At 49.6% G+C, this 16936-nt stretch overlaps 1 protein-coding gene across 2 annotated transcripts in view; it reads left to right on the top strand.

Moving 5' to 3' along the window:
* The first annotated feature begins 8110 nt into the window (after nucleotides 1-8110).
* Nucleotides 8111-16936, top strand: part of PKNOX1 (PBX/knotted 1 homeobox 1) — a 44667-nt gene continuing 35841 nt past the window's right edge. The window contains exon 1 of one of the 2 annotated variants that reach the window (XM_043874378.1): nucleotides 8111-8253. The gene's annotated coding sequence lies outside the window, so the exon portion shown is untranslated. The remainder of the gene's footprint in view (nucleotides 8254-16936) is intronic. The other variant, XM_043874376.1, reaches the window with a different exon arrangement.

The raw sequence follows: 16936 nt of genomic DNA, 5'->3' as shown, positions 1-16936 counted from the left end.
AGTGGGGTTTGGTCTAACACTAGGAAAGGTTCATTGCTGTGGTGCTGGAGTCCACGTGGCAATGAACCTGAAGGTAATGTCCTCACGTCAGGTGGAGAATCTATGTGAATGCTTCTCCATTATCCTGCTGCACATCTCCACAAGGCCAGATTTTCTTCACAGACATCAACTGAAACCACACATTACAACAGACTGAACACAGAAGCGGACATGAGAATCCAGCTGTCTTCTATTAAGCTAGACGTTAAAAAGATTTGCAGAAATATGAAGCATGCCACTGTTCTCACTAATCATTTTTTTAAAATAATGATTTTTCATAGAATACTATTTATCACTGAATCAGTTTATCAGTTTATCATGGAATCAGTTTCTTATTGTAAGTTTAAATAAATTAATAAAATGAGTTTAAAGCAGTCTCTTAGTTTTAATTTATAATACTGTATGTTTTCATAAGCCCCAAATCCAGCTGTAAAGTGTGACAGGGGAGGCTCTGTCTAGGAGAGTTCAGGGTGGTATAAAGTGATTCATTCCAACCCCTCTGGGAAACTTAACTTTAAACTTCCCAATTCCTCATTTTAGGAATTTCTTTTTCTTTTTTTTTAAGGAATTTCTTTTTATGATATCTATAACCTCTTAAGTATTTCAAAAGGTAGGAGGGGAGGGAGGGAAAGACAGCAAAGGAAATTTGAAAGGAAAGGAATCTTAAAAATCATTGCTACCACTTCTAACGGCCACTATCAAAAACAAGAAAATAATAACTTTGGGCAAAGATATGGAGAAATTGCAGTCCTTTGGCCTTGCTGATGGGAATGTCAAATTACGTGGCCAGTGTAGAAAATGGCACAGCGAAATCTCAAGCAATTAAAAATAAAATTACTGTATGATCCGGCAATTCCACTTCTGAAACAAGTATCTGTACACCGTGTCCACACCAGCACTGTTCACAGTAAGTAGCCACAGTGTGGACACAGTCCAAGTGTCCATTGACAGGTGAATGGATAAACAAGATGTGCTCTATTCTGACTATGAACTATTAGTCCACCTTAAAAAAGAAGGAACTGCTGTCATGAGCTACAACACGGAGGAATGCTGAAGATACGAGCTCGCTGAAATAAGCCAGGGACCTTCGAATAATGTTTAAATTGGATCACTCTTCATAGCAAAAACAAAGAGAAGTTGAATTGTGCTTATTGGTTCTGTTTCTCAGACCAGGAAGTGGGTGCACAGCCTGGCTGGGTGCTTTGGGCAGAGGTGGGTTTTGTCCATCCACCTCCCTGGACCCCTGACACCGGTGGCCAAGACTAGAACAAAGTGAGCTCAGCCCTGCAAAAGCTTTTGTTGGTATTACTTCTGTACTTCAAGGAGAAACAGATTTTCACATGCACGACATCACAGACCATGCCTCTTGACTGGGAACCTAATTTAGAAACTGGCCCGACTGCAGAGGAAGCTGAGGGGGCAGCTGGGTTTGGAAAGCTGCTAGTTGCCAACAAGCGGCCAGGTCACTGTGTCACTGGCAGAAGAGTGGCCCGAGGAGATCTGATGGGGTCCTGCTATAAAGGTCACCACCCAGCTTTCACAGGGAGCAGCCAACTTTCCGAACTCATGGTCGGCCTGAGGGGTGGGCAGTCATCATGGTGTGACCGCGATGAGACCAGGGAGAGATGATGGCCGTGAAATAGGAGCCGCAGGCAAAGCTTTGTGCCACGGGCACAGCTGTTCTGGGGCATGGCCGGGGCAAAGCTCTTTCACTGGCAAAGTTGTCAAAGGCTGTGCACACAGGGAAACGCCGGGAACCGCTACTGCTGTCCTCAGGGGGTGCTTCGTGTTCTTTTTTTTTAAACTGACCTCTACAGTTTATGTAGCAAAAATCTAGGTGAAGATCCAGTATTACAGTTAAGACTCTGGGTGCCTGAAAATGATAAGAAGCAAATCGGTTTCACAGCCTAAAAACATGAGTTTGTATCAGGGAACTTATTTATATAAAGAAGACTTAGTTTAAAAACTTGGTTAATAAAAGGTCAGGATAAAACTGGGAGGAAGTTGGCTTTTTGTAGTAGCAGCTGATATATCTGTGTGTGTGTGTGTGTGTATAATATGTATAATACATATATATATATATATATATATATATATATGACAGATTTTATTTTCTTAGGCTCCAAAATCACTGTGGACAGTGACTGCAGCCATGAAATTAAAAGACACTTGCTCCATGGAAGGAAAGCGATGACAAACCTAGACAGCATATTAAAAAGCAGAGATATTGCTTTGCTGATAAAAGTTAGTATAGTCAAAGCTATGTTTTCTCCAGTAGTCATGTACAGATGTGAGATTTGACCCATAAAGAAAGCTGAGCACTGAACTGATACTTTTGAATCGTGGTACTGGAGAAGACTCGAGAGTCTCTTAGACAGCAAGGAGATCAAACCAGTCAATCCTAAAGGAAATCAACCCTGAATATTCATTGGAAGGACTGATGCTGAAGCTCCAATACTTTGGCCACCTGACACAAAGAGCTGACACATTGGAAAAGACACTGATGCTGGGAAAGATTGAAGGCAAAAGGAGAAGGGGGTGTCAGAGGATGAAATGGTTAGGTAGCATCACTGACTCAATGTACACAAATTTGAGCAAACTCTGCAAGATAGTGAAGGACAGGGAAGCCTGGTGTGCTGCAGCTTATGGGGTCACACAGAATCGGCAATGACTTAGCAACTGAACAACAACCAAAAATATTTTGACTCCTGTTTCATAGTCTCGGCTTCATCTCAGTGGAGCATGCCTGGCCAGCATGCAAGCCTGGGAGACAAGGTTCACCACAGTGTTCCCGCCACTCCCCCACCCCCAGAATGCTTCCTCAATAGGCATTTTCCTGATGATCAGATTTTAAGTTATTGACAGAGAGTTATCCAAGTAAGCTGGATCATTACAAAAAGGGGAAGACTGGGCCCATAGAGGTACACAGTGAAAACACCACAAAGGCAGGAATCTGGGTGACATTTCTACAAGCCAAGGAACACTGAAGGTGGCCAGTAAACCACCAAAAACTCAGGGAGAGCCTGGGACATATTTTCCCTTCCAGCCTCAGAAGGAACCAGCTCTGTCCACACCTTGATCTTGGACTCCTGGCCTCCAGACTTGAGAGAATAACTCTGTTGTTTAACCAAGCAGTCTGGAGCTTCCTTGGTGGCTGAGTGGTAAAGAAACCATCTGCCAACGCAGGAGACGCTGGTTCGATCTGGTCCGGGAAGATTCCATATGCTGCGGGGCAACTAAGCCTGTGTGTTGCAACTACTGAAGCCCATGCACCCGTGCTCAGCACGGAGCCCGCTCTCCACAATTAGAGAGTAGTCCCTGCTCACCCCATCTAGAGAAAAGCCCAAGCAGCAACACAGACCCAGCGCAGCCAATAAATACAAACATACATGAAATTATTTAAGCACACGCACTCACACACAGTCTGTGGCACTTTGTTACAGAGGCCCCAGCAAAGTAACACACTAGTGTATTACAAGTATAAGGAGACTTGGAACAAGCGAAACGTTTGCTGGGCATCTCCAGTGGGAAACTCTGCTCTCTTCAGAGCGCAACCTTCTGGGTTTTTTGATTCCAGTTTTTCATTGTCTTTGAGCTATTCTACAGTCTAAGCTGTCAGGAATGAGTGGCAATGCAGATGTCCCTCCGTTGTGGACTATGTGATGAAGGGACAACCCTCACCCCATGGTTCTCAAATCCTTCCACTCAAAGCCAGTTTTGCACAAACTGCGATTCACACCAATATTCCAGCCTAGTTAGGTGTTTGTTCTTCGCATTTCCCTTTGAACAGGCTGTGACATCTTACTGTTTCCTCAATCAATCAATGAGCTCAGGAAGCTCTTTGCCACCTGTTGATTGCATGTCTGCCTGAGAGTCATGATTCTGTCTTAGGCCAACATCATGCTTTAACACTGCCATAGCTGCCATTTCCCTGCTGCATTGGGCTGGGGTCCTCAAGGAGGCCATGTCACAGGTGAGGGCAGTGTCTCCTACCCTCATCTTTCAGGGACTTCATTGTTGAACTGTCCTCTGGAGAAAATGGGGGCTCAAGCCTGAAGAACCATGGGCATCCGCATGTATGCTGGGGGCCTTCTTACACAGCTTACTGCCTCCTCTGCAGAATACCCTGAGAGATGCACGACCATCCCCATGGAAAGCAGGGAACTGGATCTCAGGGAGGTGAAGTGGCCTCATCCACATTCACATGACAATCGGCAAAGCCACTTGTCCATACCCAGCACTGTAGACCGAAAGCCCAGGGCTCTCCTGACTATACCACAGTGTCTCTTTTACACAGAAAAAGAAATGCCATGTGGGCAGGCTCTAAGATGGTCCTGGGAGATTCTCTCTTCCTGCTGTTTGTTTCTTCCTGGTTCCCCCTCCCCTTGTATTTGGGCAGGACCTGAGACTTGCTTCTAACCAACAGAATAGACAAAGGTGATTGGAAGATGCTTCTGGGATTACTTTATACAACACTGCCACTTCTGTCTTCCATGCTGACTCTGTTCCTTGCTGGCTTTCATGAAGCAAGCTGCTGGCTCCTCTTCTCCTCTCCATCTCCTCTCTGGAGCGCTCCATGTGGCAAAGAAACTGAACAGGCCTCCAGCCAAGAACCAGCAAGGACCTGAGGCCCTCAGTCCATCTGCCCACAAATATGTGAGGTTGGAAATGGATCCTTCCCCAGTCAAGCCATGAAGTGAGACCACAGCCCTGGAGGCCACTCATGACCCGCCCTGAGGCAGAGGACCCAGTCAAGTCATGCCCAGATTCCTGACCCACAGAGACTGTGAGATAATGAATGTTGTTTTCAGACACTGTTTGGGATAATTTGTTACAAAGCAATAGATAGCCAATACACCATGTATTAGAAGCTCTGGTTCATTCATTCAACAAATATTTACTTGCCAGGTACTAGCACGGGTGCTTGGTATACATCAGTGAACAAAACAGAGTAAAATTCTTTGTCTTCAGGAGCTTAGATTCTATTATTTATGTGTGTGTACAGGGGCAGGTATGGGATTGGAGGATAGACACAGTAAATAAGTTACATGGTTATGTGGTTGCATTGTACATTACATGTAAATAAGCTACATGGTTATACAGTTACATCATACCTTACATGTAAATAAGTTACATGGTTATACAGATACATCTTACCTTATATGTAAATAAGCTACATGGTTATATAGTTGTATCATATATCATACATACATACATGTATCATGTACATATATTACATGTAACTAAGTTACGTGGTTAAACAGCTACATTGCAAGCTACGTGTATCTACAGAAGTACCACAGGAGGAGGAAACAGGGTAGGGAATGGGTTGGGAGTTTGCAATTTTAAACCTCCTTTGAGAAAATGAAGTTGAGAAAGACTTCATGGTGTGAGAGAGAACCACGGAGATACCTTTGAGAAGACTGCTTTAAGCACAGGAAATTAGTAGTGCAAAGGCCCTGAGGCTGAATCACACTTAGAATGAGCTAGGAGCAGCTAAGAGGCTGGCTGGAAAAGAGCAGGTGAAGGGAAGGGTGACAGGAGCTGAGGTCAGACATGTGGAGGGGGGAGGGACGGTAGAGACCTCACAGGCACTGCAAGGACTTCGCTTTTGCTCTAAATTAAATGGGGGACTCTTGGAGGGGTCGAGCATAGCAGTAATGTGGTCTGACTCATTGCTGGTGACTTCCTGCTCACCTGTGCAAACTGAAGTGGCTTCTTCTCCGCCATGCTTGTTGCCTTGACAAGCCAAGAGACTCACCCTTATCTGTAGGTTTTTTTTCCCCCACTCATTTTTCTTACCAAAGCCCCAGATCCCAGCCATCCTCTAAAGATGGCCCCCATCCTGCCTCCCCACACTTCCTCCAGCTTTCACCTTGCAATCTCCCTTGCCAGTGCAGCACCATGCACCCCATCCTGGCTGCCACAGGCTTTGTGCACTGTCTCACATGCCCTGCCAGGAAGGGTTCAAGGCTCACCTTTCCCCTACCTTCTCCCCCACCTTCTCCAGCTTGAGACAGAGCTCCATGGAGCGGGGCTCTGTCTGTCCCACTGGCACCTCAGCAGAGTTCTTTCTACCTTTCCCCATGGGTCCTGCAAAGCTCCTTCACCTGCCTGCCTGCTCCCAACCTTCCCTCCTCCCCTCCTGGTTTCACAGCACCTGCTGTCATCCAGGTAGTTCTATGAACAATTATATGTGGCTTTTTACTTCATACACCTAAATGTGGTCCTTGAAGAAATAGTAGCAAGTCTTTAACAAAGAAATTGGGAAGAAAGTAGGCAGAAGCACCTGTTGTGCACAAACCTTTCTTTATTGTTCGTAAACCACCCTCATGCCACCACTGGGGGGAAGCCATGAGTGGAGGCAGAGGAAAGCAAAGTCCCCACTTCTACCTTATTTTCATTTACTTTTCCTAAAGAAAGCCCCCAGATGTGTGAGCCTCCGGGCCACAGTGTCACGGACGGCGCTTCCAGCCCTTTCTCCTCTGGAGACGGCACATGAAGATAAAGAAAGGAATGGCAGGCAGATCATGTGGGGGCCTGGGTAGAGGAGGCCAGGCGCAGAGGCCAGACGGGTGCAGGGCCTGGGTCTCAACTGCCTTGGGACTTGTTTCGGGCCATCAGGGGACAGCACACCCCCAGGTTCTCCTGGACAGAGACCTCTGCTGCCTCACACACTTGATGGGAACCAGGTGAAAGCTTCAGTCCCAGGTGGGGAGAGGGTGAGGCCAGCCAGGCCAGGGCTGCTTCAGGGTGCCTGTGAGCAGTGCCATCAGCTGGGGCCCCAGCCGGGTATAATAATCTCCTGTCCCTGCCTTAAAATTCTTAGTGACTCTTGAACAAGGGACCGTTCATTCTGACTTTGCACTGGGCCCCGCAAACACAGGTAGCTGGTCTGCACCACTGAATTGTGGGGGTCCTGTCCCTCCAACTCTCCGCTGGTCAGTGGCTGACTGCACCCCAGCCCAGGCGCTGCTATCACAGCCTTCTCTCTGGAAAACGGAGTATTTCTGCAGGACCACGGAGACTGCCTGCAGCTTCATGGTGCTGGTGGAGTCCTGAAGACTTAGGAGCGAGGTCCTTCCCAGTGGCTCCCTACTGAACCACCAGGCACCCTCCACGAGGTCCAGTCCTGGGTCCCGGGGCAGCGCGCGAGCCCTTCTCCAGACAGAGATCCCACCGGGGAAGAACGTTTCTGTAGAAATAGACAGCCGTTCAGGCCCCGTGCCTCTGCAGGAGGAAACGCCTGGCCTTTTCCTTAACGTCCTGGAGGGCAAGGCCACCGGAGGGACCCGCGGGCCCGCTGCAGCACCGTGTTTGAAAGCCCACCTTGAGATACACCATACTTTCCGCGTCGCCCTAAGGGGTGCCACTTCACTGGCAGACGGGGCCTGCGTGGGCCACCGGAGGACAGGTGCCTGACGGCAGAGCGCGGGACCAGAGGCAAGCCTGCAGCGGTGGCTGGAGCCCAGACCGCGGCTGAGGGCGCCGGGGGTCAGGTTGGTGGCTGGGCACTGCCGCCGCTCTCGAGGCGCACGTGCGCAATCTCCGGGAAGAAAGCCGGGGACTGCCTCGGACCTGCACACAAAGGGGGCGCCGCGCAGAGTAGGGGCCTGGGCGCCAGACGCCCTCACGGCCCGGCCTCCGAGGACAGCCCGGGGCTGGCCTGCCCTGCATCGCCGGGGCGCGCGTTCAGGGCTCCTCCCGCGGATGGTACGGCCCGCCCTCCCCTCCTGACCGTCGCAGATGGTTTCGCCTACCCCAGCCCGCTCCACACACCTCCCCGGGTCTCCGAGGAAAGAGAGGCGGGGGCGTGGCTACACCAGGCCACGCCCCCAGCTGCATAGTAGTGAGGCGGGGCTCGCGGCCGGCGGGGCGGGCCGCTCTTCGCGCCGCGGCGCAGCGGCTGGGGGCGGGTCCCGACTGCTAGGCGGGGGCGGGGCCGGCCGCCGCCCGCCCCCGGCTCACTCTCCGCCCCCCGGCACCCAGGCCCCGCCTCCAGCCGCCGCGGCGCAGGGACGGGGCGGGGCCCTGGGCCCGCAGGCCCCGCCCTCACTGTGAATATTGATGCGGCGCGCGTCGGCGTCGCCCTCCTCCCATTGAGCGAGGCTGTGTCGCGTGGCCCAGCGTCGGCGTGACGGTTGGACGCGGGCGCGGCACTGCGGGTCCCGATTGCTGCAGCCGCTTGTCAGTGTGATGAAGATTGGCACCCAGGTAAGCTGTCACTCAACCGCTCCGCCGCCGCCGCCGCTCCGCCGCCCCGTCCCTATCAATCACGCCGGCCCGCCGGCGCCGCGGCCGCCGCCCCGCCGCCGCCGGCCGGGTCTCCGCGGGCCGCCGCCGCCCGGGAGGGCCGCGCCGGACCTGCCGCCCGGGGCAGGGGGCGGGGAGGGGGCGCGGGTGGGGGAGGGGAGCAGCGGCGGCGGGGAGGGGCGCTGAGGGCCGGGCCGGCGCGGGGGCGCGCCCCGCTTGTTTTTCGGTGTGGGCTTAGGGACGCGGAAATTTCTGGAAGGCTCCGCCGCCGCCGCCGCGCGGGGCCCGCGGCGAAGCGCGCGCTCCTAACCGTCCCTCTCGGAGCGCGACGCGCGCCCCTGCGCGGGCGGGGCAGGGGGCGCGGGGGCGCGCGGCGGGGGCGGGGGCCGGGCTAAGGGGGCGCGCGGGGGCGGGGCGGGGAGCGGGCGCGCGGGGGGGCGGGGCCGGCGTCCGGGGCTCGGGGGCGGGGCCGGGCGGGGGCGCGCGGGGCGGACGTTCGCGAGGCGGCGGCGGGGGTGCTCGGCAGCCGTGAGGCGGGGGCGTCTCGCTCCTCGGGCTTCCGGGGTCCCCGAGGCCGGGCGGCGGCCGGCAGGTCCCGGGTTGTCAGGGAGCCCGGGGTGCTCTGGAACGAGTGACACAGGCGTCGCGGGTGGTAAACGGCCGACTAGAGCTAGAGGACGGCGGTGTGGGGCCCGGCCTGGCCGCCCGCTGGCTCCCACATTCCTTGAGGGAGAGGTCGTGAGTCACCTCAGGAGAGGCAGGGAAAGAGGAGTCTGCTTTATTTCAGCGCAGAGGCTGCTGGGACGCGGCGTCGTTAGTGGTTCAGAGGCTGGGCCCGTTAGGCTCTCCTTTGTGATGCATGACTCCTGAATCTGTCTTTGCGCGTGCTGCCCGGGTCGGAGTCCCGGGGTGAGGGCGGAAGGCGGATGCTAGGAAGGGGGAGGGGAATACCTGTAGTGACGCGAATGTGCATTTGGTAACTTTGATCTCAGACCTGCACCATCTAGGGTAGATTTGCCGTTTTTAAGGAGGTTGTGATGAACAGTTTTGATCCTAAGACTTAGTTTTCAGTAGAAACTACTGGTAGGGATACTTCCCGCTTTATGCTAAATGAAACCCTCAGCTTTCGTTGGATATACTTGTATGATTTCTCCTGACTTGTTAAGAAAGGGCTTATGTACTTGCATAATATTTTATGCAGTGTTTTCTGAATACTGTGTGGAAAAATCGAAGTGAAATGTGAAAATTCTGCCAGTACGGTTGCTGGTGATGCTCTCAAATCTAGGTGTACGTGGATTTGGAAGGTAGCCCACTGACTTCAATCTGCCTTTCATCGGTTTTTTTCTTCGCTTGCCCAGCGTGGAGAGAGGCGTGCGTTTCGTTTAGCACGGTTGTGGAATAGAGTTGTAGGACACAAGGCTTTCCGAAGGACCCTTCCTACTTCAGAAGATTTACAGGTGGGGATTAGAATTGGTGAAATATGGAATGAAGCAGGACTGGAAAGGTGAACATCCCGTGTTGACGATCTAAGTGCAGACACTAATGATACTGGGTATGAACGCTGTCCTCTAGGGCACAGATATTTACATGTCTGTGTCAGTGTGTTGTAACTTTAGGAAAGTACCACTTAGGATCAGTGAAAGGTACTGGGCGAATAGTAACATTCTAGCGTAACTTTCACTTTTGTTGCAAACTAGTTGAGACTGTTTAGAAGAACACTTTGAAACCTCTAGAGTGAAGCACATCATGCGCCCCAGGGGGCCTTTCCTTCCCTCCCCAGACCTCTGGACTCCTCCTCCTGGCACAAACGTTTTAGAAAAAATAAAAGATCAGGAAGAGAACCTATTATACTGAAATACAGTTATCAAAAATATTGAAGTAAACTTGTGATGAATTTCCTGACCTGGTTTTTAATAGCTCACATAGTAACAGATGGAACACCAGATCTAATTCTTTTTGAGTATTGTTGAGTGTAAGTGACGGTTTGAGATTTTTGTACAGTACTAATGTTTTGTGAAAATATCTGTGGTTTCCGTTGGTGAAGAAGTCACAGGTGCTGTGCAAATTCCAGGATTTTGTGACTACCTGTGGAATTGAATGAGTGCTAAATTTCAGCCAGACGTAGAGATGTGATTTTTTTCTCATTCAGGTTCAGAGACCAAGTTAAGAGCCTCTGCACTAGCAGTCGATTTCTCTCAGCGAATCCGTTACTAGGAGTATATATGTGCCCTCCTTTTTCTTCCTCATAATGCTTGTGCTGAGGGCAAGGGTGATGAGGAAGTAAAAACAGCACAGCTCAGGGAACCCAGCGCTGCACTGTCTGGGGTCATAGCAGGGTGAGTCATTGAAGTAACTGTCTGACACCAGTAGTGATGACTCACACCTGGGATGGGTTACAGTTCTGTCTTGTACAAGTTGTTTAGGAAAGTGGAGTATAGTGTTGAAAGTGTTCAGTTGAGAAATTGTTGGAATCAGCATTCAGGGACTGGGAGGCGGAGGCATTTGGTTGGAAAGACTTGGCTGTAGAGACTGTCAAATAAGGCCCCTGTGGCTGTATTGCCCACCTGGCCAGCGAATGGTCAGGTTACCCGGCTGCGGGGTGCCCTCGGCCGGCAGCTGTCCTTGTCTTGGTGTGTCGGCCTCACTGGTCTACTCACTGTTTCCGGGAGGTTTGCAGACAGTGGGCCAGATGCTGTCCCAGCCAACTTTTTGTCTGACGAGGTGGTTTCAGACTCTGGGTGTGGAAGCTCTATGGCTCTGAGGTCACTTCTGGGGACCTGTGGAGGGGACAGAGTAGCTGCTTCATTCCATCTCAGCTTCCTTGGGGGAAAGTCCTCCAGCTCTTCTAGAATCTTGAAAAGCACTGATGGGTCAGGTTTCAGGACTGAGGGCCTGTGCACTGGTGACTGTTTTCAGTTCCCATTGTCTTGAGCCTTCCCTTCAGTGTTAGGATGCACTCCTCCGGACAGGTCCAGCCAGCAGCCCCCAGCCCGCCCTCCCCCTCAGGGTGGCCTGCCCAGTGTGGGATCATGCATCATGCACTCCTGTCTGGGGACTGTGCTACGCAGGGTGACCTCGCCACCCCACAGGTGTGTGTCATTTGGTGCAGCCTCCGGCCTCGCAGAGCCTTGTCGGGAGAGGCCGCAGGGCATGTGGTGGGAAAGGCCTCTGGTGTTTGTGTCTCTGACACCCGGCTGCCATACTCAGGCCCCAGGGTGGCAGGCAGCAGGCTGACTTTACTGGCAGGTCACACAGGAATAAGGGAGAAAGGAACCTAGTGGAGTCCAACGACCTAGTGCTGGGCCTGGGAGTGGATGGAGTTGTAGCTTGGGGCCTGGTGGGATCTGGCTGCCACCCTGGTCTTGACCTTCCCGGCTTGCTCTTCCCTTGTTGATCTCAACCGTCTGCTGCTCCTACACACTCTCTGCCGTGTGTTCTCTGCTCCTCAACTCTGCCTGCCTTATCCTCTCCTGTTCTCCTCACACACCCTGCCCACCCCAGAGACAGGGTGACAGTTGTCTCGCCCTGCACCATGTCTCCCAGGTGCCCACCTGGTCCCCAAGCTCTCCCCAAGGAGGGGTGGGCTTTTGCCAGCTCACAGCCATCCCCTTTCCACAGGGCCTGTAGTAGGGTGGGTTACTTGGAAGGGACTGTAGTTGGTAGGAATTGTGATTGCAGTTTCCTCAACAGTCTCATTGGATTTGCAGAAAGAATGCCTTCATGAGAGCTGGGCAAACCCTCAGTATATGCCATCCTATAGCTGAGACATTTTATCAAGGTTTTAAATTTTTTTTTGCTTTAAAAAATCAGAAATTTAATTTTGTGTTATTATAAATTCATTTATGTATTTATGCAAAGTATCTTTTTAAAAACAAGTTCGCAGTTTATTGCTGCATAAATGAAACACCCCTGTGATCCTCTGGGGCAGGGGTTCAAAGCTGGGCCCCTGTTGACTTTTGGGGCTGGGTACTTCTTGTCCTGTGCATTGTAGGATTTTAGCAGATGCCAGCGGGACCCCCACCAACAGGTGTAACAACCAAAAATGTCTTCAGATAGTGCCAAGCATTTGCTGGGGGACAAAAACTCCCCCTTGTTGAGAAGTAATGCCCTGGAACAGCATTTTCCAGACCACCTTGTGTGGAACCCGAGTTTAATGGGATAGGCATAAGTTTTTACATATTCATGAGTGCAGCTATTTTGAGTTGTATTTTTAGTCAGTGTTATGTGTATTTTCATGTATTTACGTAATTGACATGTTTCTCATTTTCAGCGTTTACAATCTTAGTACCCTTCTGTGATTCTGGTTTTGAGTGTGTGTGGCTGTCCCTGCTGGTGTAGATAGAGCGTTTCAAGCATGTGGGTCTTGTTTCCTGTGTTTATTTGATCATCTTCTGGCCTGCCACGCTGAGCGCCAGCCGGATCAGGACAGGGACAGGACTACCAGGCCCATGTCCACAGTGCTCTGTCCCTGAGCTCAGACAGTGCCCTCGGGAGAAAGATGGTACCATGACATACCCTTGCTTTGAAGGATTGGGGTTCCTATTGAACCTAAAACATACTCATTGACCGTTAATAGCAAGTATATCATGTAAGTTTTGAATGTCAGTTTTTAATGATGACAGTGGTAGTCATGGTTTTAAAACCGTGGTGGTCATGATTTTAAAAACAAAGCTGTGATGTGAGTTTAAATTCTACCAGCTGTGATAGGCCATTCAGCTCAGAATTTACTGAAATGGATTCTGAAACCATTAAACACCTTTGTTGTTGGAATTTTGCTGTGTCCCTTGTGAACATGTGCAGTTGGCTGGGAAATACTTTTTTGGGCTAGATTTTGTTTTGACAGGATTTAACATCTGTAATTTTATTTGAATATTATATTAAACTTCAAGTGGTGCCTCTCAAAACCTTGCTTGAAAAATAAAGTGATCTCTTGACAAACATTCTGCTCAGAATGAGTTCTTGACTGACCATCTCGCTGGGGAGGGACGTGAAGGTGGATGGAAGGCGAGGGAGGAGGGGGCGCCCGACGGGGTTGGAGGGGGGCAGGCGGCTGCTTCTCTAGCCGCAGCCACAGCCCTTCCCATACAGGAATGAAGACGGATGGCGCTGTAGTGACATACAGCTGCTATCCTCCAAGGGTCTTGGAAAAGGTCTCCTTTTTTGAATATAGAATTTTGATCATTTTTGGGGGGTCCTTAACAGCTCTCTCAGCTTTATTAATACACCGGTTCGGTTTAGAGAAGGATCATCAATTCCGCACCCCCACTCCCACCCCCAGTCTAAAGGTGTAGTTTGTAGTGTCTCTCCATCCTCTTCTGGCTTCATTACCAACTCTCAGAGCCACTAAAACTGAAATTACCCCAGAATTTCCTGCATTTCTGTGTGGATGGAATTGATCCTGCTCACAGAGCAGCTTCTGAGAGTGACTGAGGACCCTCCCTGCTGGGAAACCTGAGCCTCTGCTGGTGGGCCTGGCAACTGGGAAGGGAGGGAGCTGCCGGACACCTCAGCATGTGTGTGGATTAAATGAAAAGTGCACCACTGAGGCTGAGTTAGAGCACGTTGTAGCTGGGGTTATAGTATAATGTGTCTCTTGGGACAGCTAAACTCTAGGCCTGGGGTTGGTAAGCGACAGGCCTGTGTGCTGTGTCCCACTGTGGCCCATTTTGTACAGTCCTGGAACCGTCCATGGTATACTGCAGAGGAAAAAGACATGATAGAGGCTGTGTGGCCCGCAAAGCCACACACAGTTAGCAGGGGGCCCTCTTCAAGAAAAGTGCTGGCTGACTCAGTGCTCCCCTGAAACCCGTAGGTCTGGATCTAAATGGATCAAACAGTGTTAACTGTTGGGGAAATGTGACTAATAAAAGGGAAAAGGGTGGGTATTTTCTCTCACTGGACTCAACCTTGTGATGACCAGTACATAGTGTGATGGGTGTCAACACAGAGCCTATGTAAATAGCTCTTAACTCTTGATTAGAATCTAAAGGGATCCATGGGAATAAATGCTGGAAGCCTAAATCTAGAAGCCTGTTTTAGTGGGTAGTTCCCAATGCCTTCTTGCTCTTTGATTTTTCTGTTTGTCATCTGAGCACCAAGAATCCCTGCTCTCCGATGGAGTCAGTGTAGAGTGTTGTATTCTCTCTCCTGGGTGCCCCTGCCTTGCCCAGAAGCCCCTGTTCTGAGACCCCAGATGCCAGAGGGCTCTATGTCGCCAGCTCCAGAGCTCCTGGCTGGAAAGCAGGCCAGCCAGGCTCCTGCATGCCTGGAACCCAGGCTGGGGAAAGGCCCGGAGCCTCATTCGGGCCTGGCCAGGGCCCTTGCTGGTCTTTGGCTCATCGTGGCCTCTTTCTTTCTAGAATCTTTTTTCTTCCCTTGATCTTCACATCTCTTTGGGTGATTCTTTTTTGTTTTTGTTTTTGTTTGTTTGTTTTTTTCTTTGGGTGATTCTTATGTGAAAGGAATGAAACCAGGAGATGGGAGTAATCCTCAACTCTTTTTGAGTACTTTTCTGAGATTTGCTTTCTTATGGACCCTTTTGACTTGACTGGATAATGTTTATTTTTTTATTTTTTGGCCATGCTGTGTGGCATGTGGGATCATAGTTCCCAGACCAGAGATCAAACCCCATGCCCCTGCAGTGGATGTTTGGAGTCTTAACCACTGGACCACCAGGGAGGTCCCCAGATAATGTTTAGTTAACTTGCCTGAGGACATACTTTACCTTTTGTTTATTTAGATGTTTATTTCTCAGTTTCTTCATCTTTTTTTTTTTTTTTCTTTTTAAAGCTTATTCATTTATTTGGCTGCATTGAGTCTTAGTTGTAGCATGGGGGATCTTTGTTGCGCAGACTCCCTAGTTGAGGAACAGGGCTTCTTAAGTTGCTCCAGGGCATGTGGGATATTAGTTCCCTGACCAGTGATTGGACCTGCATCCCTTGCATTGCAAGGCGGATTCTTAACCACTGGACCACCTGGGAAGTCCCTATTTCTTAGTTTCAATTTTAATGTTAGTCCAGTATATCCTGGGACGTCCTTGGTGGCTCTGATGGTTAAGAATCTGGTAATGAATCAGTGCAGGAGACCCAGGTTGGATCCCTGGGTTGGGAAGATCCCCTGGAGAAGGGAATGGCTACCCACTCCAGTATTCTTGCTTGGAGAATCCTGTGTACAGAGGAGCCTGCCAGGCTACAGTCCATGGGGTCGCAAAGAGTTAGACACAGCTGAGCGACTAACACTTTCACTTTCCAGTATATCCCAAGACTATAACCTGTAACTATTTTAAACTTTAAAAATCTCTCCATCTTTAGGTATGTTATTTTTCCTGTTCTTTTTTTAAAAAAGATTTTCTATGTAAATTCCAAGTGGAGAATTCAACTGTTGAATTTGATACATGGAGCGAAATACATATTATGAAATATCTCCAGTATTTCTGCCATCAAAACTTAAAGGAATGCTTTTCTAATGTAATTTTCTCATAAATAATATGAAGGTGATGATTATAGTGCAGACAAAACATTTAAATATTTTCTTCTTTTAGATAGAATGTCATTAAAATAATCTGAATTCTTGTCTAGACAAATCAGAATAACCCACTGTTCAAAACTAGTTACTGTAAGGTGCTTTGCTAAGTTTGACTTGGTCCCCCATTAGAAGGAGGCATGGTTGTTAGCTCAGTGTTGCTGAATAAATAGAATATCAAATATACATGTGCATGGGTATAAATGGTATTAGACAGGTTACATACATGTCATTCATGAGAATGAAGCATTATAGTCAGGTAAACCCCAGATTATAAGTGTAACCTTTAAATGCTCTGAAATTCATTTTAAAGGTTTAAAAAAATATCCTGAAATGGTCCTAGACACATTTGCCTTCCCAGACTGCTGTGTGCTCACTGCCAGCGCTGAGTCCCTGCTGCTAAGGAGCACAGATTCAAGTGTGGAATGATAACGCAGGTTGCCGTTTCGCCAATGGAGCGAGGCTTGTTCTAGAAGCAGATTGGGATGTAGGTGTTAGTGTTGAGGTGGTGTGAGGGAACTAGTAGGAGACTGAAGGTAGAATATGTGACTCCCAGGTACCCAAGGGGAGAGTGGAGCAAAGAAGAATTTCGTTATCTCAACAAAAAGGAATTCAGGAGAATGAGGAGGTTTGCTTGGTGTGTTAAAAAGCAAACAATGTAAGATGGCATGAACAAGCCCAGAGACACCAAATAATGTAAAAGGGTTAGCTCTCCCAAGTGATAAAAACTCCAGATTTGGTAGAAAAATGAAATCTAGCTAATGCGGTATGTAAGCGACCTATCTAAAGCTAAAACAAGAAGGTGGGAAACAAGGGATAGAAAATTGTGTCAGTCCTACAGAAAGAAAAGTTTAGCAATACCAGTGTCAACTGAACTCAAGGCAAAAGCATGAGAAGAGCAGTCCTTTCTATGGTAAGCTAATGTATCAATAAATGTATCAGTGTATCAAGAATGTATCAAAATGTAGAAAAATGAGAAGGTTGATCCAAGTGGGAGAAGTTGGCAGAGGGGCCCTCAGCAAGCCACAAACCAGATTAGAACAGAGAGAAGAGAAGATGTGGAGGGGCTTCTTAACTCAGTGCCGCCTGGTTCTCTGTGGGCGCTGTCCTGCGCTCTGTAGCA

Source organism: Cervus elaphus, chromosome 19, assembly GCF_910594005.1.
Source record: "Cervus elaphus chromosome 19, mCerEla1.1, whole genome shotgun sequence".
NCBI classification, from domain to species: Eukaryota; Metazoa; Chordata; class Mammalia; order Artiodactyla; family Cervidae; genus Cervus; species Cervus elaphus.
Note: the sequence above shows the minus strand (reverse complement) of the source record. Positions and strands in the feature narration are given on the sequence as shown.